The 20,130-nt window shown below is 44.0% G+C and overlaps 1 protein-coding gene across 1 annotated transcript in view; it reads right to left on the reverse strand.

The window, feature by feature from the left end:
- SPMIP3 (sperm microtubule inner protein 3) overlaps positions 1 to 18,736 on the reverse strand; it is a 71,200-nt gene extending 52,464 nt beyond the window's left edge. Inside the window, exon 1 of the mRNA XM_089907874.1 lies at positions 1 to 18,736. This exon is cut by the window's left edge and continues 18,420 nt beyond it. The gene's annotated coding sequence lies outside the window, so the exon portion shown is untranslated.
- Positions 18,737 to 20,130: the final 1,394 nt, after the last annotated feature.

The raw sequence follows: 20,130 nt of genomic DNA on the forward strand, positions 1-20,130 counted from the left end.
CTCTTCAATGGCAAAATATTGCTAGATCACCCTAACCACTATCCAGGGAAGCAATCACCTTCTCTTATAATACCCACATCTTATCTTCAGTCATCTCTCCACTTAATCTCACACTTCTTCCCTGGTGACATCAGAGAGTTCTGAGACCTTCCTTCCTCACCTGCACAGAACATCTAAATATTACTTTTAAATAATACTTGTTCTCATAATTCAGATAACATAGAAAAACATAATTAGGAATATTAATTAGAAATCCTTCAATCCAAGGACACTACTATTAATTGCTGACCTTGTTAAATATATTAGTTATTATTGAGGGTAGGGTGCCATGGTATATTTAGATTCCCATAAGGGTCGGCACAAAAGAAGCCTTGACTTCTAGTGACCCACACTTTATTCTAGGACAGAGCAACTGTGCTGAGTATTCCTCACCTACTTTCCTGTTACATCCCCTTTCCTTGCCACCCTGACTATGGAGCCAGCCCTACTGGGTAGGTTCTCCTGCCATTCCTCTGTTCCCCTTGCTGGCTTTCTATACCACTCTGTTCTAAAGGTGCCTTTCAAGTGGATGAGCCTTTAGCCACAAAGAGGGTGAGGATCCCTGGAGTGGAGAATGTGGTGTCCTACCGAAGTTCTCCCCTTCAGGAGATGGAGGATGGGAGGCATTTTTACATCTGCGTAGACTGTATGTTGCCTCTTGATAACTTTCAACTGAATCTCCCTCCAACAATTGCCCTTGACCAAGAAGGCTGTCTTCCAGACTTTAAGCTCCCATCAGTAGGCAGGCTACCTCCAATGGCTTGTCAATGTGAGGACACCTGGGCTCAGTTTGGAAAACTCTGAAGGGCCTGCCCAGCTCTAATGGTCCCTGTGGAGCCAACTAGCTGAGGTTGAATTGCTGTGTCTGAGTTCAGTTTCTCCCTCTGCCCAATTCGACTCACTTTGTTCCATTACAGAGCTAGTTCCTGAGACTCTTTCCCAATAAACCACTCCCATACAATTCTCTGTTGCAGAGTCTGTTTCCCAGTGAACCTGATTTAAAAGAGCTGGTTCTGGAAGTTGTCTGAGGAAACAGACGCTGAAATGAATTTTGGAATTCCCTCATCCACTGGTGGACTATTGGTGAGGACATCGCCACTGGTGGCAGGTGGAGAGGGGAGAGCCCCTGGCATTCTGTAGCAGAGCAATTGTCAAGACTTCCACTTACAGGATATGAGAGGAAAGGAATCCAGTGGCAGGTGCAATTTCTCAGGCGTTGGAGAAATTGGAGGAAGAAGTAATTATGAGAGTAATGAAATTGGATGGCTCTGGATGAGTACCACTGTGTGTGTGTGTTTTTTTTTAAAGATTTAAAAAAATTTATTTATTTTTGGCTGCATTGGGTCTTCGTTGCTGCGCGCGGGCTTTCTCTAGTTGAGAGGGGGCTACTCTTCGTGGCGGTGCGCAGGCTTCTCATTGCAGTGGCTTCTCTTGTTGCAGAGCACGGGCTCTAGGGGCATGGGCTTCAGTAGTTGCGGCACGCGGGCTCTAGAGTGCAGGCTCAGCAGTTGTGGCGCACGCGCTTAGTTGCTTCATGGCATGTGGGATCATCCAGGACCGGGGCTTAAACCCGTGTCCCCTGCATTGGCAGGTGGATTCTTAAGCACTGCGCCACCAGGGAAGCCCTACCACTGTGTTTTGCAGTAAGAGAGTGAACATCTGAGGGTGATGAAGCATTAATTTAGGCAAAATGTGAAATCAGAGGACTCCCCTCTGCAGCATATAGAAAGACCCTCATTTGCTGTGGTAGGAGGGCAGAAACCGATGAGAATCAGTCTCAGGACTTAAGTGTAATAGAAGTGAAGCCCCAGAGAATAGTTCCAACAAGTTTCCTATGCCAGTGTCAGGGCCACTGTTGGAAAGGAGGGGCAACCTAAGATTTGGGATGAGGAAAAAGAGTCAATGCATTTGGGAACCTTGAAAACTCAGACTCATCTGAATTTCTGGGCCTGCAGAAGTGGTCCACTCCTCTCTTTTAAGGGTTTCTGTTCCTCTCTTGCTTGAAGAAATGCAGAGGCCAGCTTCCCTCTTCAGAATCTACCCATTTTTCCTCTTCTGGCCACCAGAAAATACTTAGACCAGGTAACAATGTAGCCAGCAGGGAAAGTGCTAGATCTGCTTAGAGAGGAAAAAAACTGTGAGTCAAAAGAATATAAACTGAATTCTAATCATAAGGAAAGTTTAGATAAGCTTAAATATTTCCACAAAATAACTGGCCTGAACTCTTTAAAAATGATAAAATGAAGGAAGATAAAGAAAAGCTAAGAAGCTCTTCTAGATTAAGAGCCTAAAGAGATAAGACAAGTAAAAGTAATACATGATCTTGGACTGGATCCTGGTCCAGACTGTAAAAGGGCTCTGCAGCCGACCCAGACTGCACCTGCTGGAGCCCCAACTGAAAGCATTCAGTCCCACCCCAAGAATTTCCCTCGACTAAAAAGAGTTGCCTTTGCCCAGACTACACATTCTTCCCAGGGCAGCCCACATCCAGTGGCTGGTTGACATGGGTGTACAGAAGCCCGGGCTCCTAACCCCAGTTTGGGATGTCTCTGAAGTTCCATTCTAGCTTTGGAGCTCTCCATGGCATTGGCTGAGGCCTCTGATGCAAGTGACACACAGTTCAGCTTATCCCTTTGTCAGACCCTGTTTCCTTCACTCCCTTGTATGTGTTGCTACAGGAGCACACTCTAAAAACTTCCCCCAAGCAAATTTCTCTCACAGAGTGTGTTTCCCAGGAAACTCTACGTGAGAGGCCAACCCCAAGCTAGAAGGTCTCTCCCTTTAAAAACCACAATCCCTGCATTCTCCTTCGGCTTCCAGTCCAGTACTGGGGAGGGGAAGAGGAAGTGGTGACTAAAAAGTATTCCATTAAAAGAAGGCTTAAAAGAAGAAAAGAAAGAAAAAAAGAAAAAGTTTCTTCCCTGATCAAAAAAACTATTCTCAACTTACTGGTGCCATAAAATCTAACTAAAAAATCTAAAATTTTAAGAACTATCTAACACAATACTCCTCATTAACAGTTTAAAAATTTCTCTTTATCAGACAAATACTACATGAATGTTCAAGGAGAACCTACCAGGTGCTCATTACTGCACTGGCCGCTGGGAGTGAGGAAAACCTAGGAGGGTTAGAGTCAAACACAGGCCAGAACTGCAGGTCTGCCGGTCAGCTCTGCACCTTGGCTAGAAAGTAGGGCAACACCACCTACCACGTAAGGGTCATTCACATCAGGATTATAGGAGATAATGCCTGTGGTAGCAGTTCGTTAGTTTGCAAAGGTCAGTTATAACTATATAGGACCGTATAGACCTCAAAAACTACTGAGACTTGGATGTTTCATTCTGACTCATGAATCAGTCCTTTAGGACAATTGCATATTGGACACTTTTTCAGATATTTTATTTAGAAAAATTTCAAACTCATTGAAAAGTTGAAAGAATAATACAATGAGCATCTATGTACCTTTCACCTAGTTAGAGCAGTTGTTAATAATTTATGAAGTTATATAATTTTTTTTCTGAGTCATTTGAAAGTAGACATCATGACACTTTAAACATTTCCGCATGTGTTTCCTAAGAATAACGATATTTTCTATTGTTAAAAGAATGAACAGAAATCTCAATTAGAGTCTAGGCACTAGGAAGGGGAAGCCCTCATGCTGTGCTAAGATAGCAGAGCCCAGCAGAGGAAAAAGAAAAGCTCCTCTTCTTTCCTGGCAAGGACTCAGCCAATGAAAGCCATGGACACTTTGTTTACTGTATAAACGCTTTTTCCCCTCTTTAAAAGCGTTCTCCTTCCCTTGTTATGGGGGGGACTCATGTGGTCCGCCATGGTTGCGGACCCGGAAATGCAATTCCCGTTGATCTTGAATAAACCATCTTTGCTGGAGAAATAACTGGTGTCTATTTATTTCAGGTCAACACTATTAACCCCAGTATGTTGTCTCACCTAAGAAAAGTGACACTAAAAATTCTATAGTATCATCTCATATACAGTCCAAGTTGACTCAGAAATGTTTTTGAAAGCTGATTTTTTTTTAATGATTCAAAATCCAATCAAAGTTAACACATTACATTTGGTTGTTATGTCTCTGGTCTCTGCTAATCTATAACAGATTCCCTCAGAATTTTGTTGGCTTTTTATGATAACAACTTGTTTTAAGGGTCCACATTAGCTATCTCATAAAATGTCTCACCATCTATTTTTTCTCTTTTTTCTCATAATTGGATTTTAAACATTTTTGGCAAGAATACCACATATGGGATATTGTGGCGTATTGTATACTTTTAAATACCTGACCGAGATGTATGTCAATCATAGCTCAATAAAGTGATTTAAAAAAAAAGACCTGACCAAGAAGTTAGATAAAGTTATTTCGGTTTTAGGTTACAAAAGTGATTACTATTAACTTGATTAAAAAATTAATTTCTTAGAGTAGATTACAAAATTGAAAGAAGGATGAGAATCACCAAGCTTCAGGAAGGCAGGCAACAGGACAGGTCTTGGGACCCGAGAAGCAGGGGTTCCTGTTCCCCTGGGCACTGAAATTGATATGACAATGACAGAGCCCATCTGTCAGGGGTTAGGATCACATAGCATGTCCCCAGCCACTGGGGAAATAGGATCAGGCAACCACTCCAACTGCTTTCTATTTACCTGATGATGACAATTTACTGTTACATGAGGCTTAAGTAAAAATGCTTTTTTTTTTTGACTTGTGGGATCTTAGTTCCCTGACCAGGGATTGAACCCGGGCCCCCAGCAGTGAAAGTCCAGAATCCTAACCAGTGGACTGCCAGGGAACTCTGTAAAAATGCTGTTACTTGTTTTATTTGTTTGACTGTCCCAACAGACCAAGAGAAAGGAAAGTCTGTGAAGAATCCCAAAGCAATAGAATGTCTCCTGAGTCATAAAATCATTTTATGCATCTTGCAGATTGAATGAACGTGTCACCTCAAAAATGTAAATGTTGAAGCCCTGTTCCTCAATGTGATGGTATTTGGGGTTGGGGCCTTTGGGAGGTAATTAAGGGTTAGATTAGATCTTGAAGGTGAGGCCCCCGTGATGAGTATAATGTCCTCCTAAGAAGATGAAGAGAGAGTGAGAGGGAGAGAGGTGCATGGAGGAAAAGCCATGTAAGGACACAGTGAGAAGGCAAATCAGGAAGAGTGCTCTCAACAAGAAACAAATCAGCTAGCACCTTGATCTTGGACTTTCCAGCTTCCAGAGCTGTGAGAAATAAATTTCTGCTGTTTAAGCTGCCCTGTCTGTGGTACTTTATTATGGTGGTCCGAGCTGACTAGGACAATACATCTTGTTAGTTTGCCTTCCAGCTATAACCCTCTGCTCCCTGATTAATTTAGTCACTGAAGGGCCAATCACCCAGGCCGTAAATCTGGGAATCACCTAAGAATTCTGCTCTCTCAGCTCTCACCTCTAGTATCTCACTAAATGGTTTCAGTTCTTCCTATCATTATGCTGTCCTCACCTCCCCCTCGACTTCGGTGCGAAGGATGGTGACTCGAGCCTAGGGGCTGCCTGCCCCACCTCCCATCCCCCTTCCTTCTTGGCTAACAGAACCCCAGTTCTCTTAGGGTGGCAATGGGCCCAGGCCCAGTGGATGATTCATGACTGACCACAGCCAATGGTGACTTTTCTGTCCTTCCTCACAGCTTGGAGTGGGCTTGTGACATGGTCAGGCCAGTGGGACATAACAAAGGCTGCTGCGCATTGCTGAGCAATATTTTTCTCGCCAATCAAGAAGACACCTTTTCCCACCCAGCCCTTCCTTTCTTCCTGATGGAGAACACATGTCTGGAGCCCAGCAGCCACTTTGTGGTCGACGAAGGCCGTGCTGTCACATGTGCTGCCACTGGATCTAGAACACTTCTTCTGCTTTGTCTGTCTGGCTGACTGCGATTCATTCTTCATCTAGGGAGCCTCCCCCACCCACCTGACCTTGTACATACCTGGTCACTATGTACTGTCTACTTGTGTCTCAGCCCATGTACGCCTGATGTCGGCATGTATCTTCTCTTTTTTTTTCATTAGAGTCAAATTTTTTTCTTAATGGATTAGTCTTGCTTAATAATGTCTTGTTTATTTATTTATTGGCTGAGTTGGGTCTTTGTTGCTGCACGTGGGCTTTCTCTAGTTGCAGCGAGCGGGGGCTACTCTTTGTTGCGGTGCGTGGGCTTCTCACTGCAGTGGCTTCTTTTGTTGTGGAGCACGGGCTCTAGAGCGCAGGCTCAGTAGTTGTGGTGCACGGGCTTTGTCGCTCCGCAGCATGTGGGATCTTCCCGGACCAGGGCTCGAACCTGTGTCCCCTGCATTGGCAGGCAGATTCTTAACCACTGCGCCACCAGGGAAGCCCATGTATCTTCTCTTTGTAAGAAGCAGCATTTAGTTAAGAGCAAGAAATCTGGCCTTTCAAAGCCTTGGGTTCAAATTCTCACTGTGCTACTTTACCGGTTCCATTGGTCATTTCTTAATCTCTTTCAAGTTTCCTTTTGTTTGAAAAGTGGCAATAATAATATCATATATAGCATAGGATTTTTGTGGAGAATAAAGAATACATATAAAATGTGTAGCATGTACCTGGTACATGGTAACATCTCATCAGGCATTAATTACTGTTGATATTTCTGCTCTGGTACCTACACAAAATCACTCACTAGATGAATGAGCTCTGATTCCTAATTCAGTTCTGAACTCCTGACTCCAAGTTCAGTGCTTTTTTTTTTTTTTTTTTTTTTTTGCGGTACGCCAGCCTCTCACTGTTGTGGCCTCTCCCGTTGCAGAGCACAGGCTCCGGACGCGCAGGCTCAGCGGCCATGGCTCACGGGCCCAGCCGCTCCGCAGCATGTGGGATCTTCCCAGACCAGGGCAGGGCATGAACCCGTGTCCCCTGCATCGGCAGGCAGACTCTCAACCACTGCGCCACCAGGGAAGCCCCTCAGTGCTCTTTTTAATGGACTGTAGTTTGGGGGAGTTAAAGAAGCAAATGCTTTGCTGATATCTTGGGCTCAAGTGTGCTGCTGTTGCTGGCTGTGTAGTGACACATGCATACACCTGGTGGCATCACTCAGACCCAGATGTGACTTGGTCATCTGGCCACTTAGAATCTAGATGAGATTGCATCCAGCCCACAATACCATTACATGAGGAAGTCCAAAGCCCTCTCAAGATTTCAGCAAATTTGGGGCTAGAGAGGTAGCAGGGGGTGGTTACGTTCTTATGTCATTTTCACTTTAAATTCCAGCTTCTTCAAATTATGAGTATTATAGACTCTGCTATTTGTCCCCCAATATCCATTCTGTCCTTCTTCCTCAGTAATGAAATCCTCCATTTTTAGCACAGGTCAGGATTGACTCAACCAAGAACCATATAATTTCTCAGTCTCCCTTTCATTTGTTCAAGAAAGTATATATCAAGATTCAGAGACTACAGCTGGAGCACAAAGTGGAAAACTTGTTCTCTCCGGCAAGGAACCCGATCCAGCACAGTTCTAGGCTCTGGGGATGAGGTTTGGGGGAGGAGAAATGTAGTAGAGTTTTTTAAGCGAAAAGAGCAAGTACTGCTTCTGTCTCATATTAGAAAAATCAGTGTCCGAGGCTGCTGATTGGCTGGCAACATTTAGGTTTGCTCATTAGGTAAGTGTTGAGCAGGCTGAGAGCTGTGGTGTATATGAGGGGATGAGGGGTACCTGCCTTGGGATCACGGCCTCCAGTGGCCTCTGACTCAGTGAGAATTATAGTGCCCAGTGAGGTCTGCACCAGTGTCAGAAGGCTGGGTGGCCAGGTGAATGTTTGTGCACCTTCGTGTGGCCATGCGTCTAATTCTGGCCAAGTAAGTGCAAGTGGAAGTGTTTTGTGCTGTCTCTGGAAAATATCTTTTTTTTTTTTTTTTTTTTTTTTTGCGGTACGCGGGCTTCTCACTGTTGTGGCCTCTCCCGTTGCGGAGCACAGGCTCCGGACGCTCAGGCTCAGCGGCCATGGCTCACGGGCCCAGCCACTCCGTGGCATGTGAGATCCTCCTGGACCGGGGCACGAACCCATGTCCCCTGCATCAGCAGGCGGACTCTCCACAACTGCACCACCAGGGAAGCCCTGGAAAATATCTTTAAAGAAAGAGCTATGGCCTTCTCCTTGCTATTGGATAAAAATGGAGATAAGATGCAGGGATTTGAGCAGCCCTGGGACCCCATGATGGAAGCCAGGCGTCTAGGATGGTGGAACAGTAAGTTCGAAGAAGCTCACTCCCTCCTGATTGTGGAGCCACCAAAACAACCCTTGACTTTGGACTTTGTTTAGGTGAAAGCACACTGAGCTTCTGTCTTTTTAAAGCCCATCTCTGCACAGCCAAACCCAAATACGTGCTGAGTAGGACAAGATCCATCTTCCTTAAAGGCAATCTTGTTTTTCAATAGGATTTTCCCACCCACTCACTCCTCTTCATTCATTCATTCTTTGAAAAGTGTTACGTATTATATACTAATACTTCTTTCACTTTATACTTAGGAAAGGACAGGAATTTGAGTACAAAAACAGTGGCACTGGGAAAGAGCCAGATATTATGGTGACTAACATCCTTTTTTAGTTCCCAAGTCTAATGTGGCCTGTAGCAAGCAAGGATTGACTAATAACTTGGTTGTCGCAACGCAATCAGAGTTTACAGTCATGTTTTTAGAGCTGATAGTAACCATGGTAGGATATGAGTATTTGTACTGTTTTATTGTGGAAACTTGTTTTGTTTCTCCTCCTTTCTTTGCAGCTCCACTGAGCATGACAGACGAGGGCAGATATTTTTCCTTGCCTCCTACGAGGCTTTGAACACTAAGTCCGGTGTTTCTGATGCTAATTACTTGGACTTTGGCTCTTTGCTACGATGTCATTGGAAAGTGACAAGACCCTAGAGAGAAATGCCTCAGATGGGAACCTGGAACGTAGGCCACAGTCAAAATTAAATTTATTGAAAAGAAAGAAATGCAAAAAAATTTGTTTACGTAAGTTTTGGAATAAGAGTCATACTTGCTCTGTAACTTCCATTTGTTGAGCACTTACCACAAGCCTGACATGTTATAAAGTAGTTTCTAAGATTATTTTTCTTAATTCTTACAATGATACGAGGTGGGTAATGCAAAATTCATTTTACAATGGAAGCAAATGAGGCCTGAAAACATTTAGTAACTCACCCATGGCTACACAAGCAGTAAAGGTAAAGGTAGTCTCTGAACCCAGGTCTGCATGACCCCAAAGTCTTGCTTTGAACTATCATTTTCCCCTGCCTCCTTCGAGCATCCTTTGAGTACAGTGGGTATACTGGGTCAGAAGACCTGGGTTGGCACTCAGCAGCGCTCTGACTTTGGGTGTATTTAAACACTCTGGGCTTCTGTTTCCTCATCCAACAGCATCGTGTCCTCCTGTGCCCATCAGTGACAGCACATCATTGGCCCACAACCCAGTCCTCCTGCTTCTGAGGTTTCCTATCTTGTAGTCTCATGCAATGACGGACTAATGTGGAGAAAACTCCTGGGAGGATTTTATTGGGCAACGGAATAGGTGGTGTTGGGAGGTTCCAGCAGGAAGAGAAGGAACTGCAGGTAAATCACGATTCCTCTCCCACCTCGGCTCCCTTGGACCACAGCCATTGTCCTGGAATTGGGTGACTCAGTGCTTGTGGTGGGAGACAGGGCTGAAGTTGCCAGAGGAAACCAAACAAGTCTTATTTACCGAACTGTCAAAATCCTATCATTGCAATTAAGGAGGTAGGCAATTAACTGTGTCTTAATTATGGCAGCTGCCACTTATCTGAATGCTGTAATTTGCACAGAGAATGGGAGGAGACTTTAAATTAATGTGTGTCTTTAAACAACGAAAAACACTGATGGAGCCTAAAGAAAATTGTCAGCAGTGGTTGCAGAGGCCCCTCTTGAAAAGAGGCATTGTTATAAAATATGCTTACAGAACACCACAATTTTCCTCTGCCTTTGTTGCCTAATGGCTGCATTCTTAATAAATGCCCGAATGACATTATTATATCCCATTTTGTATACAATACAGTTCAGTGATTTTAATAGCAATATCATCTGTGAAACCCTCTGCAAGTGTCATTTTTTTTTCTTTTTTATAAACTCAGCTTTAAAACAAAGATTTTAAAACAATGAGTCCAGACTCATGGATAGAGAAACAAGCCTTTAAATTTAGGATTTTAAAGGGCAGTCAGATTCACATCTGTACAACCACACCCCGAGGTGAGTTTTTTTTTTTTTTTTTGAGGTATGCGGGCCTCTCACTGTTGTGGCCTCTCCCATTGCGGAGCACAGGCTCCGGACGCGCAGGCTCAGCGGCCATGGCTCATAGGCTCAGCCGCTCCGCGGCATGTGGGATCTTCCTGGACCGGGGCACGAACCCGTGTCCCCTGCATCGGCAGATGGACTCTCAACCACTGCGCCACCAGGGAAGGCTCCGAGGTGAGTTTTATCATCACACATTACATACAAGGAAACTGAGGCTCAGAGCAGCTAAGAAACTTGCTAAGGATCACAGAGCAGGCTATGAAGTGGCCAAGCCCAGATGTGACTCCAGAGTTTGCTCTTTTCCCAAAAGCTGGTTGACAGCACGAGGTCAAGGTACCACAGGGAGGGACCCCAAACAGGGGAGAGGACAGAGCTGTGGCAAATCTAAGGTGAGCAGCGCTTGGAAGTTGCTGGGTGTCAGGGAGGGCCCTGGCAGGTGGGGCTAGACTCAGCTGCATTTAAAGCTGTGCTTCACTCCCTGGGAGGCCCCAGGGTGGAGTGGTAAGGACAGAAAGCTTGCAAGCCAAACTGACCGTGCTTCAACCTCTGCTCCTCCATTTCTGAGCCAGGTGACCTTGGGAAATGTCTTTACTGTCTCTGAGTTTCAGTGGCTTCAATGCTCTTCATTTGCATTTGGGGACTAGGTCAACTTTGCACAACGGCTGTGAGGATAGAAAGGGATAATGCATGTCAAAGGGATAACGCGGGCACACAGAAGCCACCCGGCAAATGCTAGCTCACCTTCCTCTTCCCAGAAGGGGACCCAGCTCAGATCCGGGAGGCATGGGTGGTGGTTGTGGGGGGATGTTCTGGGCAGATGCCAGAAAAATAAAAAAATTCAGGAGCTTATGATAAGAAGTAGACCATGTGTTGGAGGAGGGAGACTCAGTCTAGGAACAAAGCCATGATGCTCAGTTAGCATCTCTAGGACCAGACCAACGTGGACAGCAAGTACCGCAGACTTCATGTTGAGTCTGGGAGTTGGGTTTGGAGCCCTCCTGCTTCAGGTCAGAGTGAGTCCTTGGACCTTCGCGTGACACTGCATGGCTTAGCTGGGGGGAAGGGGAGATGCTGAGTGTGGGGCTGGGCAGGTGCCCACGTCAGAAAGCCAGCTGCGAGGCCCTGGGTCTGGGCTTCCCCTTGGCAAGCCCTCTTGTCTCAGTCCTTGCATCAGAGAGATTATGACTGCGGTGGAGGAGAGAACTGAGTGAGGCACCGGGCCCTGTGGCTGCGAGCCACCCACCTTAGCCGGCTTGGCTGGGACAATTGCTTCTCTTGTCTGATTGAACTCTGACCTCTCTTCCAGAAAGACAGAATTTTCAATACAATATAATAATTTAGAGATGAAATTACATAACAGTAGAGTTGATGCCATAAGTACCTTCACAAGAGAGTTGAGAGTTACAGACAGGAGCCTCCCTGACCTTGCCGATAATGGGCCCTAATCCTCCATGGCCTTACCTGGCTTTCTTCCTCACTTGTCCCACCAAGGTCAGCATCCAGGAAAGGAACTAATGTTTATCATCTGGATCCTAATGTAATCTGAGGTTTGGCTTGCCTCTCCCAGAAGAATGAGCATTTTAGCCTCTCCATTTGTATCCCACATAATTACAGAGGATCACTCATCTAACCACCAGCAGACATGCTTAGCCAGGAGGCGGTGATGCTGTGTCTCAGAGAGTTGCTAGTAGTTCCCTAGAGGGGAGGGCAGAAGACGAAAGAGCACAAGGTGGTGGTGGCACTGGGGGTGCAAGACAGAGGAAGGGCCAGGGGTTCATCCCAGTGAGCCCCGCTGTCTTAATAACTGATTTTCTTATTCTCTAGTTGCAGGAGTTTGCCACACAGGGAAGGCAGACTCTGCACCTTGTAAATCTTGTATATCCAGATTTAACACAGAAGCAACAAATGTTTACAGGCTCCAGTCAACTGAAATTAATATTAGGCAGACTTTAGGGTCCCTGCCCATCATGCTGTCATTCGGCCCTATGAAGCCACCCAAAAATCTCCCTTGCCCTTACAGAATCACAAAAAGTAGAGCTGGATGAACCTTGGAGACCATTTGGTCTCCAAGGAAACTGCCCAAGACCAAAGTAAGGTTTGTTCATTCATTCAGAACTTCTTACTGGAGCACCTAGTGTGTGCTGGGCATGGTGCTAGTTACCAAGTATACTGTGGTTACAAAACAGGCTGCAGGCAGATCTAAGCAAATCCTCATCTCTTGACCTCGTCTTTTACTTTCTCATAACCCATGGGAAGGCTGGTGAGCTCCCTGAGCCCCCTAAGTGTTCTCTCTAAGGTGTTTTGTGGAAGTAATTTAATGAGATTCTCAAGACAGGAAAACCACGTTTGCCTGTTGTGAGTGAAGAACTTGGAAAGAGACCAGGAGAGGAAGTAGAAGGTTTGAGAAGAGTTAAAGAATCTCCAAAACAGTGGTCAGAAGACTCAGGAGCCTGGAAGCAAGGAGCCAATCAGATAGGCAGAAGCGAGTGGGAGTGGTCAGGAGCCCGTGGAGGGTGCCTCCCCCGGCAGGGCCGGCTGCTGCCCAGCTCTGCAGTGTTGCTGCTGTTGTGGGAAAGTGGGCCCAGTGTACCCAGTCTTCCAGTTTTTCCAGAGAAAACAGATTTCTAATGGGAACTTTACTGACTTCCAGTACCCTGAGCAAACAGAACAAAACATGGAGTTACATTTATCCTATCAGCCACCCATGCTTGTTCTTGCCCCTGTGAATCTCAGATTTAAAAAACTACTTAGACGCATCAAAGTACAGCAGATTACCTCTCCTCTTCTTTAATCCCATTCTGTATTTCCTGCAGTGTTTTATTCTTTGCTTTAAGAAAGGTCCTCAAGTTAATTATTCACAGTGATGTAATCGAAAATTTTAATTCAGTGGTAGAGCTCCATTAGCAGAATCCATTCCAGGGGGTACATTGGGGGGCCTTCAACAGCTGAAGATGTGGGATCTCAAATGCCAAGGAAAGCTGGGGTACATGTTCATGTGAGGAGTATGGTCCTGTCCTGCTCTTTTCTCCTCGGGCTCCCACATTGCCTCCTGGCAATGAGAAAGTATCCAAGGAAACCCTACCCATTTCATAGACAAGGAAACTTCCGCTGCTTCAGAGCTTTCCCTTCACCTCTGGAGACTGGCACTCCCAGCTGACCACGGGGGGCTCCCAGGGCTGGGGTGTGCCTTGCTGCTGGCGCCCCGGGAGAGGTGATCCTGGGGAACAGGTGTGGCCCTCATCAGTCAAGCAGAAGAATGCGGCTTGTCTAGGGCATCAAGGATTTTAAATATTTGCAGAGTTCATCCATTTTTCATTTGTGAAGCTAAGAGTATTATTTTTTAAATGCTTTCTAGCTGCAGATATGGAATTTAGGTAGTCGACTGTGAAAATTACTTGCTCATGGTCACTCCTTACAAGAAGCAGTGGGTGCTTAGAGATGGCTGCTTCTGTTAACTGACCTGCTGCTGTCATTTCAACATCGTTTTTGAGTCCTTCATTGTCTGCTGAATAAAGACCAAACTCCTTCATCTGACATTCCCGGTCCTCCATCAGCCAGCCACAGTCTCATCTAAGGCCAGCTCTTCACAGACACCATGCTCCAATCACCCCAGACTATTTGCAGTTCCCCGAACACATCATAAAGCTTGTTTCAGTGCTTTTATTGCTCTAAACTGATATGCCCTTTCCTTCATTTTCCAGTTATTAAATTTCACTTATTTGCTTCCTTAAGCAATTATTGAGTATTGGGATTACAAATAGGAATGAAATGTGGACCTTGTACTGCAGAAGTTAGAATCTAACTAACAGACATAGAAAAAAATAAGCTCTCTCCACCTGGCTAACTCATCATACTCCTCGGGGCTCCTATATTCCTGTCCACTGGAAAGCTTTTAATGACCAGTAAAGGTTGGGTCATGTGCCATAAATATCATAGTAATTGCCTAATTTCCCCCCACTAGGCTCTAGGCTTTTTGAGAGAGGAGATTTTTTAAATTCCTAATGGCTCTTTCAGTGCTTAGGGGAGTGGTTGTTTGATATGTTTATTGGACGGAGGAATGAATGAATTGTTAGGCTAGAAGGAGCACATGGTGCTGGGAGAACAAGCAGAGGGCACATTCATCCCAGGCATTAAAGCCAGAGAACACTGCCCAGAGAATGCGTAAGCTGAGTTCAGGGTGTGACCAAAAGTAAGAATAATCAGTTAAGGACTTCGGGTTTCTGGACCCACATGTAATGTGCTTGGAAACCGCCACTCACTCCACTGTGACTAGTGAAAACCTGAACAAACTGAGAAAGCGACAACTCTTCTTAGATTCATAAGAGACGTGAAGTCACAGGGCAGCCTGCTGCCTCCAAAACTGGAGAGGCAGAAGGTGAATACGGAGAATCACAGCTCACTGGTGCAGAAACTCATGAGCACACACTTCACGAGAACCAGTGCCGGAGCAGCAAAACCTGAACTGTAACTGACGAATTACTGAGGGCTCAGTGTGGACTAGTAGGAGAGATACAAACTCCAGGGGACCCAGTCATAAAGGGGTCCCACAGTTCTGTGAATATCAGAGAAAGATCCCCACATGCTTCTGGCAGGTTGCTGGGAAAAGGAAACATTTGAAAAACACCAGAGTTTTCTCTTAACGTGATTCTTACCTAGATTCCAAACCCAGACAAAGAGATCACAAGAAAACTTCAGACCAGTTCCTCATGAACATAGACATGAAAATCCTCAAAAGTATTACCAAATTGAATCCAACAATATATAAAATGGATAAGTGGTATTTATCCTGGGAATGCAAGATTGATTTAACAACTAAAAATGGATCAATGAAATTCACACTACTAATAGAATAAAGAAGAAAAACTATATGATCATTTCAATAAAGGCAGAAAAAGCATGTGACATATTTCAACACCCTTTCAGGAGAAACCAGATAGGAAACCGGAATACAAGGAAACTTCTTCAATCTGATTAAGAGTATGTATGCAAAAACCTGCAGCAAATGTCAGTGCATTCTGCCTGAGATCAGGAGCAGGCCAGGACATCTGCTTTCACCACTTCTATTTAACATTGTTTTGAATGTCCTTGGCAGCATAATTAGACAAGAAAAATAAATAAAAAGTAATATATTTGAAAAGAAGTAAAATTCTGGTGGGGATGATAAATGGAAAATAGTATGGTGATCTCTTGTTAATTAAACATAGACTTATCATATGACCTTGTAACTCCACTCCTAGCTATTTATTCGAGATAAATGACAACATATTCCATGCAAAGATGTGTATATGAATATTCATAGCTGCATAATTCTTAATGGCCAAACACTGGAAACAACTCAAATATCCATCAGTTGGTGAATGGATAAACAATTGTGGTATATCCATACTATAGAATACCACTCAGCAAAAAAAAAAAAAATTAGTACATGGAACAGTATTGGATGAATTTCAAGGACATGAGACTGAGTGAAAGAAGTCAAACATAGAAGACAAAACACTACATATTGTATGATTTTAGTACAGTGAGAGAAAGTAGATCAGTGGTTGCTTGAGGGTGGGGAGAAGGGATCAACTATAAAGATGACACAAGGAAGATTTTAAAGTGAGAGAACTACTGTCTGTCTTAACAGTGGTGGTAGTTACAGGCTTTCATATCATTACCAAATCTTATCAAACTGCACACTTAAGGATGATGAATATTTTTGTATGTAATACCTTAATTAAAAAAAAAAGACACTTTTGGGCTTCCCTGGTGGCACAGTGGTTGAGAGTCCGCCTGCCGATGCAGGGGACACGGGTTCGTGCCCCGGTCCGGGAAGATCCCACATGCCTTGGAGCGGCTGGGCCCGTGAGCCATGGCCGCTGAGCCTGCGCGTCCGGAGCCTGTGCTCTGCAACGGGAGAGGCCACGACAGTGAGAGGCTGGCGTACCGCAAAAAAAAAAAAGACACTTTTAAAGTGATTGAGCAAGAGCTTGCCACAGCAAATCTGGTTTGACTCATTAGCTGTGGGCCATGGGAAATCTGTTTACCCTCTCAAAGCTCAGCTTTCATCTATAAAACGGAGATAAGGGCATCTTACTGCAATGAATACATGGGATAATGAATATACCTGCCGTCAAGTTAATGTTCAATACGCATCAGTCCTGATGATAGAGGGAGGCCGGCAGGAGAGGAAGAAAGCGTATCTCAGGCTGTGTGAGCAGCAGGTGCAGAGGCATAGAGGCTGGTGAGCGGGACAGCAAGTTATTCAGTCTGGGGAAGTAGAGGCAGAAGGGCACTCGGGAAATGAGGATACAGCAGCCAGGGGGCAGGCTTTGAGGACCTCTGTCTGCCACATTACCGAGATAGGATTTTATTTGGAAGGAGAGTTATTCAAGTGGTGGTATATGCAGTGCTTAATCGAGTCTGGGAGCCAGACTGGACGTGAACCCTGGTTTTGTCCCCAGCTGTGAAACTTTGGAAAGTTCCTTAAGTTCTTAGTAGTTTTCTCACCTGTAAAAAGGAAATAATAACAGTATCTACTTCACTGAGGGTTAAATGAGTGATGTGGTTTCCACAGTCCCTGGCACGTCTAAGCACTTGATCAACGTGATTAAGCTTGTATTTTCTTGTGTGGAAAGTGGTTTGTAGACAACTGGCAGCAAGGAGGCCCTTGCGTAAATGGTTTTGTTATATAAGTGAGAACTGAAGGTGATGTGAGCTAGGGAAGTGATAATAAAGACAGGAAAGGAGACAGGCTGGAGGTATACCCAGAGGTAGAATCCACACAACTCTGGGACTGATTGGATAGTCACGAGAGCGAGAAAGGAATCAAGGGTAATACTCACTGAAGTTTCTGGTCTGAGGGGTGGTGCCATTTGTCCAGATCTGGGAGACAGCAGACCTCCAGTTTCCACATCAACTCCTTCCCAGAAGGAGATTATTGTACTTGCTCATGAGTCAAACACGTTTTCCCACTCTATCTCCAAAGTACCCCCAACAAATGCTTATTACATTGGATTGTTGATCAGCCAGGTAAGAGGAGTATCAGTAAGTCTAGAATGATCAGTGGTGACTCTTGGATACTGAGAAAAGGAAATGGTCACCTTTAAGACATAAATTGAAAGGACTGACTTCATGATGAAAGTGAGTTTATATAATCTCACTGTATCTCCTCTGTATTCCCCTTTGTGAGTCCAAGAAATACTGAAACACAAACTAGATGAAAAATACCCCTAGATAAAATGAAGGGAATCTTGCTATAATACAAAATGAAACCCACAAGTCTGCTTCTTACTTGGAAGATAAAAAAAAATAGAGAAGATCCTGCTTCTTCTGGCCAAGTGTGGCTGCACAAAGCATCACAGCAAACATATGCCATTCAAATGCACTGTGGCTTCCTGTGGAAGAATTGACTCATATATTATGTAAATGTATAATATATAATATTACATAGTATGTATATTACATTATATTTGTTGCTTGCTTGGCTAAGTTTACTGATATATTTACTTTTCCTTCATGTACTGATTACCTTGTAAATAATTCAGAAGGTTAGTTTTAAAAAAATATGTCCTTGAAAATAGGGTTGTCACTTATAATGCCCGTATAATGTATATGGCAAGAAATATAATATCTCTATTGAGACAGACAATTTAACCTATAACAACAAGGATGTAGGTCATTTAGGGTGGCCAACGTGTAGGACATGGAACGTGTAGGAGTGGAAGGCAGAGGGAAGTGAGACCAGAGAGACTGAGGCAAGACTTTCAGTAAAATAATAATAATAATTAATAATTATGGCAAACATTGGTTGAACAGTTGTTTTATTCCAGGCACTATTCTCAGTACTTCACATATATTAGAATGTTTATTTTTACAGGTTTGGAAATTGAGGCACAGAGAGCATACTTTGCTCAACTTTGAAACTTTCCCCAAATTCCTCCAAAATGGATTTATTTAACAAAAAGAAAAAGAAATAAAGAAATGGTGAAGGAAAGCGACATTTTCTGTGGGGCGGGGAAGCTGCTTTATCAGGTTTCTGGAATCCGGCTCAATGTGACTCCTAGTTAACCAGACTGAATTGTTTTCTCTCTCCTGAAAGTCGACTGGTCAGGGAGCTTTGAGTCAGGATTGAGTCATAGCTGTGCTATGTTCTCCAACCAGAAAACAAACCTTGTTTTTTAAGTCACCAAGGAAATGTTTGAATAAACTAAATGTACTTCTGTAGTTATATGTCATCTCTGATTCATGATCTCTGTATGGTTCACTTGTAAATGGTTATTGTGTTTGTAGCAGAGTTGGTTCACTGGATATTCTTTACACTCAAATTGGTCTTGTACTGTCTTTCCCAGTCTGTCCTGGCACCACTCTTTGAATATCTTCTTAAGAAACAATAAAAAATTTACTAATTATTCCAAAGCTGGGCAAACTAGTTCAACAGGCCTCATTGCAAGAGGAAAAAGGAAGAGAATCGAGTGAAAGACTGTTTTTTTTCTGATTATTGATATAAAAGCTGTGGTTTTGTACAAATACTACCTCTGTTTTTTTGAATTCCTTCCAAAAACCAAAAAGTCCAACCAGGGACAGAGAAAATCCAGTGAAGAAAGATCAAGGTTATTCCTGTCAAGGTTTTTATTTTTGATTTTCCTAGACCCAAGAACATTACCCAAGGATGTTAATGATACTGACAATGTTTTAAATAAAGAGATGGAGCAGCCTTGTCTAAATGTCGACTAGACCATCAGACAATGCACTTTTAGTGATCATAGAATCACAGAATCACATGTTAGAAGCAACCTCAGAGAGCCCCTGGTGCCTCACTTATGTGTTAAGAGAGACAGAAGCCAAGGAAACAGCAGTGACCCGTCAAGGTCACAGAGCTTAACTGCTGAATCAGTTTCCATACTCTTTTATGTATTGAATGTCTGCGATTAAATGTGATAGTGGGGTAGAGATTTGCAAACAATAAAAGCTGAGGTGTAATATATCTTTTTTAAATTTTTAAATTTTTAATTTTTTTATTTTTTTGCGGTACGCGGGCCTCTCACCGCTGTGGCCTCTCCCGTTGCGGAGCACAGGCTCTGGATGCGTAGGCTCAGCGGCCATGGCTCACGGGCCCAGCCGCCCTGTGGCATGTGGGATCTTCCCGGACCGGGGCACGAACCCGTGTCCCCTGCATCGGCAGGCGGACTCTCAACCACTGTGCCACCAGGGAAGCCCGTATCTTTTATTTTTTAATAGCACTTTCATATATCATTTTCTCATTAGAAATTTGTCAGAGCTGGGGACACCATTGAGCCTTTGAGGGTTTTAGAAATCAGGGAAACCCTTGTTATATTTGAATATGCAATGGTTATATACGTACTGGCTTAGGAAGTCAAGTTTAAGTGTCTGAAGGTTTGTAGGTTGAATTTCATGATTGTTTTCTTCAGGGCTGTCATTTCTACACACTTCTTTTATGTTCTCCTCCTCATCTGCCCACTTCACAGAGTCACTGCCCTGCTCATGAAGCATCAAGCCTAGAAGTGGCCCGGTATCTAGTTAGGAAGACATGTCGGGCAAAGTGGACCCTCTAGAAATCACTTCTAGGACCCAATGCCAGTTTGGAGGGTACATTTTTTAAAGAAGAAGATAACTGCTCTGAGTTTAGATGACCAAGTAAAAGATGATTATGTTAATCCTCCTCAAGGGAATGGATTTTAATTATCTTCTTTCAAACGATGAGCCAGTTGTCGCACTCTCATTGATTGAACACTTTATGCTTTACTTTTATGATATGATTACATCACAGAAGTGAGAAAGACTTTCAATAC

The sequence above is a fragment of the Delphinapterus leucas genome, chromosome 1 (genome assembly GCF_059928025.1).
Source record: "Delphinapterus leucas isolate spDelLeu-1000000601 "Yukka" chromosome 1, BTC_Dleu_Yukka2, whole genome shotgun sequence".
NCBI lineage: Eukaryota > Metazoa > Chordata > Mammalia > Artiodactyla > Monodontidae > Delphinapterus > Delphinapterus leucas.